The sequence below is a fragment of the Macrotis lagotis genome, chromosome 1 (assembly GCF_037893015.1).
Source record: "Macrotis lagotis isolate mMagLag1 chromosome 1, bilby.v1.9.chrom.fasta, whole genome shotgun sequence".
NCBI classification, from domain to species: domain Eukaryota; kingdom Metazoa; phylum Chordata; class Mammalia; order Peramelemorphia; family Peramelidae; genus Macrotis; species Macrotis lagotis.
The window spans coordinates 858987836-858997267 of NC_133658.1; positions in this window are offsets into that span (position 1 = coordinate 858987836).

The following is a 9432-nucleotide window of genomic DNA, read 5'->3' on the forward strand; positions in this document are numbered from 1 at the left end:
TGATGGAATCTTATTATAGATCACCAGAAGGCAGAATTGAATGATGAGTTGCAGAAATAGGTTACAAACCTAGCATGGAGCACAATCTAAGTGAGTTTTCAACTCTCTAGAAACTCTTGTTATCAAGCTCTCGTTGCCAGGGACAGAGAAGTTGATTTTTCACTTGTCTTGCTTATAAGTTCACCCTCCAGAGAATGAAAGAACTGCCAATTTTGAATGACTCTGACTAATCAGAAGGAACAATTGAGGAAGCGATTCAGAGTGAGAGAACCCAAGTTCAAATTCCAACTGTCTACTTGTGTAGTCATCCTGATCAACTCCTTTTACTCTCTGCCCTCTCCTCATGTCTAAAATAAAGAACTTGGACTCAATGAACTACAAAGTATCTTCTAGATCTAAAGCCATAAGCTTTGATCCTATGAAAATTCATAGGCAGCTAGGAGACATGATGGATAGAGTGCTAGATCTAGAGTCAAAAATATCTAAGTTTAAATCCCATCTATGTGACCCTAAACAAGTCACCTCTGTCTGCCTCACTTTCCTCACATTTTATAAAATAGGGATAAAAATTGTGCCTACCTTCCAGGGTGGTTGTGAGAATAAAAATGAGATAATATATGCAAAGCATTTTTGCAAATCTTAAAGTGTTATGTAAATGCTATTATTCTGCAGAAGAAATTAACTTGAGGGACTGTAACTCATATGAACAATAATCTTATAAGACAAATACAAATGATTCTGATAAGGAAGAAAAAGGCGCTTTATCTAAAGAGTCCTGTAGAAATATCTAAGAAGGGGGTACTCACTGTCACTGTTAGACTTTAAAAAGATGTGCATGTCATAAAGTTATCCAAAAAGAGAGAAAGGGGGACTTACATGTTTAAAAATATTTAGCAGCTCTTTTTATGATGGTTAAGAATTGGAAATCAAAGGGATGCCCTTTGGAGAATGACTGAACAAGCTGTGGTATATGATTGTAATGAAATATTATTGTGCAATAAGAAATGACTAGCAGGATGATTTCAGAAAAATTTGGAAAGACTTACATGAACTGATGCATAGTGAAGTGAATGGAACCTGTACATTGTACACAGTAACAGAAATATTGTTCTATGAAGAACTAGGAATGACATTTATTCTCAGCAATACAATGATTCAAGACAAAGATCTAAAGAATTAGTGATGAAGCATCCTATCTTCTCCAGAGAAAGAACTAATAGTGATTGAATACAGACTGAAGCATGCTATTTATTTTCTTTGGTTTTCCATTCATTTTTTCTTTTATTCAAGGCTTCTTGTTCAAAAGGACAAATATGGAAATGTTTTACATAATTATCCATAGCTGAGCAACCATATCTATATCTGGTTGCTTATTATCTCAGGGAGAGGGAAGAAGGGATAGAATTTGCAAATCAAAACTTTAAGTAAAAATGTTAAAAAAAAATTGAGAAAGATTTGCAAAAAAAAGGTGTAAGCAAAGACAGGCAATGAAAAAGTTATACAAAAAGTGTTAGAACCCTGTAAAATTAGAGGAGGGAATGCAGAAGTTCAGAAAAAGTTGAGATTGATGAGGGATCCTAAAGAAAACCAAAAACGTATTTTTAGGTCTGTGAGAGACAAAGAAAAGATCAAGCATCAAATGGATGGAGTAATGATAAAAGAAGGCAAATTTAGTTTTTTATTTCTGTTTTCTCTACCAAGGAAAAATGATCTTCATACTGGAAAGTTTAGATAAATGTGTCTAATGGAAATAAAGTTCAAGATGAGTAAAGAGTTGTTGAGGCAGGAGTACCTGGGTTCAAATTCGACCTCTGACACTTAATAATTACCTAGCCATGTGGCCTTGGGCAAGCCACTTAACCCCATTGCCTTGAAAAATCTAAAATAAAAAAGAATTGTTGAGGGAGCATCAAACTTAATGAATTCCAATGTACAACATGGAAACAATATAAAGAATGACAAATTGCTTTCTGTGGGGGGGAGGGAAGTGAGATTGGTGGAAAATTGTAAAACTCAAATAAAATCTTTAATTAAAAAAAACTTAATGAATTCAAGTCATCAGGACCCAAATGAACCACATTTCAGGAGACCTAAAGAAAATGATCATATGATGAGCTGAGTTGTGATGAGCAATCTTTGAAAATCTTTAGAGTATAAGAGAAGTACTGGAAGTACTGGAAGATGGCTCTGGTTTTCATAAGGGTATTGATTTCCATCCTTGGTAAAATTCTAGAATGTATTGTTAAAGAGTTTGTGAACATTCAGAAAGGGACACAGTAATCACTATCGGACAGGGACAGGGAATATAACTGCCAAGACAACCATAAGTGGTACGCAAAATTCAATAAATTTAGGAACTTTTTAGAGGTGACTTAATTAAATGTTTGACCAAATGTAGCAGACTAATTTTATAAGTTTTGGCCCTTGGCAGAAAAAAAATTCTTTGCCCCTGTTGTAGCGGTTCACCAAGAATAATTCATAATATTTCTGGTAAGATGGAAGAGGATTTCTGCCACACTTTGACCCCAACAAAGAAAGAAAAATCTAAGAAAAAGAGAAGCAAAGAAAGAAGAAAATTCTTTTCTTTTCTTTTTTTTTTTTTGAGATCGTCTCTTTCTGTTCAGGCTGGATGTGTGAAAGCTATATAAACTGGCCCAATCCCACTGCTGATTGACATGGAAGCTTTAAATAACTCTGTGTCTGACCTGGGTGGTTCATTCCTCCTTAAACAATCTGGTGACCCTAGTTCACAGGGGTTTGCCATATTAGTTCCAGAATTAATGTAGCCACCTAATTGAATTTAGCCCTACTTCAGCTCAGAACTCCTAAATTCAAACAATCCACCAACTTCAGTCTCCTGCAGGAAGCATGCAATTATTTTTTTTAATTAAAAGAGAGACCTAACTGTACTTCAGCTACAACAGCTACCTTAGCTTCCCACTTCCTGCCACTGCTAGGACTACTGCCTCAGAAACTGTTCCCCAGGATTAAGAAGGCTAGAGACAGGGGCAGCTAGGTGGTACAGTGGATAGAGTACCGACTCTGGAGTCAGGAGGACCTGAGTTCAAATCCGATCTCAGACACTTAATAATTACCTAGCTGTGTGATTTGGGCAAGTCGCTTAACCCCATTGCCTTGCAAAAAAAAAAACAAAAAAAAAAACAAAAAAAGAAGGTGAGAGACAGAAAAGCTAAACCTCATGCTACTCCAAAGAAGAAATGGAGAAGAGAGGGGCCTTCTGTAATACCTCTGATCCAGGGCCTCTCCCAGATTGTGGTTGAAGATATAAATATAATCAAGCCTGACAATCCCTTCCCTCAGTGAGCTTGCATTCTAATGGGGGAAGAAAAGAGATAAAGGGAAGCTGGGAAAGACTATCCCATGGAGGTGAAACTCCTGTGGAAGCCTAAAGCTTGGCAAGATAAGGTCCAAATAAACCTACTGGGGTCCAGCTTACAGAGAGCAGAAATGCTGGTGTGAAGAAGATCCAGTAGTGGCCACCCTTGTCCCATGTTGAAGGAATAAGAGATAAAGAGGAATAAGGAGGCAGCTGGTCTACCTCCCGATTGTAGTTACTTCCTGGACATGCTTTCCCTCACCCAATTTAATGTCCCAGATCAGAGGGAAAGAAGTAAAGGTGAGAAAACCCAGATCTGCCCCAGCGCCCAGATTCCTACAGCCATCTATCTCCTCAGGTGGACTGGAGATAGACATGTGAACTTCAACTGACAAACCTTTCATGGACAAGGATGGAAAGAGGACAGGAAGTCTCTTATAGCCTCTCCTATGGGCACCAATATCCTCTGGGCCTCTCTCCTTAGCTCCATCTGGCATTTCTATAAATGGGGGGGGTCTTCTGCAGAGGTACCCAAGGCAACAGATTGTCAGCACAGCAGCCTGCCCCGCCTCTGTCCCCCAGCTAGAATGGGACAAACCTTTAGCCTTGTTGTGATCACAGCTTGAAACACCTCTATCTCATATTTAAGAATAGTAAGCAAATTATACAGTGCTTGGAGATTTGCCAAAGCTCTCTCTAGATCATTGGATCTTCACAATTCTGTGATGGAGGTTCCCTTATTAGCCTCATTTTCAAGATGGGGAAAGAAACTGAGGATAACTTTAAGTTAAGAGGTAAAGGGACTTGTCATGGTCATGCAACTTATAAGCGTCCAAGATGGGAAGAGTGCTAGTTTTTGTCATCAGAGGCCCCATGTTCAAATGACACCAGCCATCTAATCCAACCCTTCCATGAGGAGACTGAGGTCACATGAGCAGTATCACAGGTAGGATATGAACCCAGAGCCAGCGTCTTCCAATCTGCCATGTCCACTGTGCTTGGGAGAAAGGAAAACCATCCTGCTACTTGCACCGACTATGGACAGGTCACTTATCTTCTTTGGGCCTCAGTTTCTTCATCTGTTAAATTAAGTGACTAGACTGGGTGGTCTCTCTAAATCTGTGAACTTAAGATTTTTCTTTTTTTCAAATATTAAGGCCGCTGGATTTTTTTTTTCCATTGAAGCCACAAAGTGGGGGCAGGAGGGATGGGTGGCAGTGTAGAGCTAAATTGATGGATGACATTCAAGTCAAAGAAATAATCCGCCTCAATAAAGAAATTCTGCAATATTAAAAACCCAAGGGACACAACCAATACAGAATTGCTAGCTGAATCTGCAACAAAGGAGAGAGAAGAAATGCCAAAAGATAAAATAAATTAAATAATAAACATATTAAAGAAATTGAAAGCAGATTCTAATGCAGGGGTGTGGGGGAAGGCAAGAGAAGAAACAAAGGAACCACTGACAAAAATGCAAAGCGTCGCATGAGGCTTGCAAACATTGGCAGAGGAAGCAAAAACAGAATAAATGGAGTCAAGCAAAGCTCCGTGGGCAACAAGGAGGAAATCGAAGAACAAGCCTCAGTGGTCATATTCCTCCCCGAAACATTAGCAGCCATAGCTCTGAGTCTATGGAAATGACAGAGGAAACTGGAGGGAAAGCTTTTTAAAAGAACTAAGCTTGAGCATGAATAGAGGTTGGAAAGCTAATGCTCCACCATGGGCTCCTCTGGCTAACACCCCAGGAAAGAAAACTCTTTTCAGATTTAATAGAGTATTAAAGCAACAGGGATACAATGGAATGGTAGGAGGAGAGAGAGAGGAAGGGAAGGAAAGGGATAGGAGAGAAAAAGAAGAAGGGAGGAAAGAGAAAGAGACAGATATGAGAGAGAGAGACTGAGACAGAGAGAGGAGGGAGGCAGAGAGAGACAGACAGACAGAGACAAAGAGACACAGAGACACAAAGAGAGAGATAGAAACAGAGAGCGACAGAGAGAGAGAGACAGAGACAGACAGACAGGCAGAGGGGGGAGGGAGGGAGAGAGACACAGAGACAGAGAGACAGAGACAAAAAGACCGACGTGGGAGTAGAACCATGCCTAACGCCATTTTGTTTGCTTGTCTCCCTCAATCTTTTTTTTTAATTTTTTATTAAAGATATTATTTGAGTTTTACAGTTTTCCCCCAATCTTGCTTCCCTCCCCCCACCCCCACCCCACGGATAGCACTCCGTCAGTCTTTGTCTCCCTCAATCTTTGGGAGAGATCAGTTGCTCACTCACAGTTCCTGCCTCAAAACAGTAGGAAATGGTCTACTATAACAGATCCTTTGAATGTAAAAAAGTCCTAAGCGAAGTCTTACTCCTAGCTGGAAGTTATGAGAAATTCAATTTCCTTTCCATTATCCTGTCTGCTCCCTGAGAGATTGCAGGGTTGCAGCCAAGGAATGTATGAACTGGGTGCACTGCTATTCATCTACTATGATGATTTCTAATTACAATGGTTATGAGGTTTGACATAAGGAAAACAACAGGTAAAATGATGAAGGGAAGAAGCTCATGGGATGAAGCCCTTGAGTCATGAGATGTAAATCCCAGACTCACATAAGAATTCCCACAACCACCCACAAAGAGATCAGTGATAGCTAGCAGCTCTGAATCTGAAAGTGAACTGGAGAGTTTAGGAGACGACCCCTCTCTGGAGCTTAGTATACCTTCTTAATCCTGACCTTTGCCATTGGCATGATGGAGTCCATTCCTGGGGGAGCCTGGCCTCAACTGAGAGGAGTCAAGACCTTTTCTCACATTCTTTTGTTTTCCAAACTCTACCACCACAGAACCATGGGGAAAACTACTTAAAGATTTGTTTTTTTGTTGCTTTTATTGTTTTGAGAGTCTCATTTGTTTGGATCTCGTTTTTTCCCAGACAGAAAATGAAATGACTACTCATGAGCCCAGTTCTAGTGCTGATCTGCTTTGACCCATTTTGTTTTGTATCTGAGCTTTCTTGTTTTTTGTTTTTAGGTTTTTGCAAGGCAAATGGGGTTAAGTGGCTTGCCCAAGGCCACACAGCTAGGTAATTAAGTGTCTGAGACCCGATTTGAACCCAGGTACTCCTGACTCCAGGGCTGGTGCTTTATCCAATGTGCCACCTAGCCACCCCTGTTTCTTCCTTTCTTAATGAGCCTGGTGGTCCCACCACCCCTGAAGATGCCAAGCTTAGTACAGACAATACTGTACTTCTCTCTCTCTCTCTCTCTCTCTCTCTCTCTCTCTCTCTCTCTCTCTCTCTCTCTCTCTGTCTCTGTCTCTGTCTGTACAGATTCTAGTCTACTTATTCCCCATCTCAAGCTATCCAGCAGCCTCGACATTCCCAATTGCAGGGAACACTGGCATTGCACCACCATACTCAGTTATTATCAGTTTTAATGGTCTTCTACTTTGTAAACCTAAATATGTATTGAGCTCTTTTATTTTTTCAATAGTTATATTTTAAAATCTCAAATCCTAATTTGTTTCTATTTCTCTTTCAAAAATTTAAAGATTTTATATAATATTTTTAACAAATCTAGGGATAACTTCCTAAAAGAATCTTGTTTTCCTATCTCAAGCTTGTCTTGGTCTTTTAAATTGTGACTCTTTACATTCTTTTATTTCTTTCTGATTTTTAAGTGTCTTTTCTCAAACAAAATGTTCAATGCTTAGTTTATTAGAGAACAGGAAAGAAACAGATCCAAAAAGTGATATGAAGGAAAAGTGATGGTGGTCTTAGAGAGGAGTGACACCATTTCATCAGATAAGAGATATAAGGAGAAAAAAATGATGCACAGCTAGGTGGCACAGTGAACAGGACACTGGTCCTGGAGACAGAAGGACCTGAGTTCAAATTTGGTCTCAGACACTTAATAATTACTCACCTGTGTAACCTTTGGCAAGTCACTTAACTCCATTGCCTTGCAAAATTTAAAATAAAAAAAAAGGAAGAGAATGAGAAATGAAGGAGAAAAGATTGAAGATGGTTTAATTAGGGGACAAGAAGAAGCTTACATGGGGGACAGCTAGATGGCACAGTAGATAGAGCACTGGCCCTGGGGTCAGGAGGACCTGAATTCAAATCCTGACCTCGGACACTTGATAATTGCCTAGTTGTGTGATCATGGGGCAAGTCATTGCTTCAAATAAATAAAAAAAATTTTAAAAAAGAAAAAGAGGAAGCTCACAATAGATGGCCTCTTTTCTGAGAAGAAGTGGTATAGAAGGCTTGGCCAGAGAATAAAAGGATTTAGAACTGATGTTAAGGGGAATGGGATTTGAAGTCCAGTCAAGGAAGAATAAATTGTTATTTAGTATTGAGAGGCCAGTTAAAATGCTGAGTTACTTTTCTAATGATATTCTTTTGAGTGGCCTCCCATTTTAATTCTTCTGAGACTGTGATATTTCATGATTTTCAGTCATATAGCACTTTGGTACAAAAAGGGGAGAGATAAAACTTTTGAGCATTAGTCCATCTTCAGAATAGCCTGGAAAGATTGCATGAACTGATGCTAAGTGAAGTGAGCAGAACCAGAATTTTGTACACCCTAGCAGACTCATGTGGGTGATGGTCAATTATGATGGGCTTGTTCATCTCAGCAGTACAATAATCAAAGACAATTCTAAAAGATTTGTGATGGAAAACACCATCCATATCCAGAGAGGGAACTGTGGAGTTTAAATGCAGACCAAAACTTACTAACTTCAATTTTTAAAAGCTGTCTTAGGTATTATGTCATTTTTTCTTTCTAATTTTTTTCCATTTGGATTTGATTCTTCTCTCACAACATAACTAATGAGGATCTATGTTTAGTATGATTATACATGTATGGCCTATGTTGGATTGTTTTCTGACAGGGGAAGGGGTGAGGGAAGGGAGGGAGGGAGAAAAATGTAAAACTCAAAACCTTTAAAAAAAATGATTGCTGAAAACTACCACTCCATGGAGTTGGAAAAATAAATAAATAAATAAAATATATTTTTTAAAAAAATATTTAAATGTTATAGTGTGCCCATAATTAATTTGTAATGAGCCAACTCTGTGGGGTTTCATATAGCTGCATGTCAAAGCCTAAACAATAAACACTTTTCATCCACTTGGTTTTTCTTAAGTAGACTATTTGGTCAAACTCTTTTCAGTAATTATGACTCTCTCTTAGAAGACTTGGCAGTGTTCTGAAGCGTAATGCAAATCAATGCAATGTTCCCCCACTATAAGGAATTCACCACCCATAAAAATAGCTCTTTTTGTTTTGGACTCTGCAGCACAATGCCCATGATGGTAACAGATACTTTTGAAGAGCATACCTCCCCATAGGTATTAATAACCAGAGAATCATTTAACAAAATGATGACTGCTACATCATTTAAGGAACTTGTATTATTTTGATATGTGTATGTATGTCTATTCCTGGAAGACACCATGGAGAAAAGGGAACTCAGTCTTTTCGGTGACATGGATGCATACCTTTGGCAGTCTAGTAAAGTCTAAGGATCCCTTTAGGGCAGCTAAGTGGCGCCATAGTGCACAGACCATTGGCAAAACTCATCTTGGTGAATTCAAATGTGGTCTCAAACATTAGTCATGAGACCCTGGGCAAATCACTTTACCTTCTTTGCCTCAGTTTCCCCATCTGGAAAAATGAGTTGGAGAAGAAATGATACACCATTCAAGATATCTGTCAAAAAAAAAGCCAAATGGGGTCACAAAGACTCAAACCGACCAACAACATGGGTCCCTTCTCAAAATAATCTTTAAAAAAAATTAAATTTCAGTTAGAAGTTAGTAAAAATAAAGTTATAATTATTTTTTCCTGTCCAAATTTATGTTTTCTCTGAAAAATTCCCATGGATATCATAGATTCCAGGGCAAAATCCCCTCCTGTAGAACAAGAAATTTTAAGATCTAATGTTATTGTCTCAATTTCAATGCTTTCTTATAGTCAACCAACAATAAGGACAGTGGAATCCTTTATTCCTGACACCTTTCAGTGGATGACTTAACAGTAAAGATGAAACAGAGAAAGAAGTCATGGAACTGGAGTCAGGGGACCATTGTTTAAAC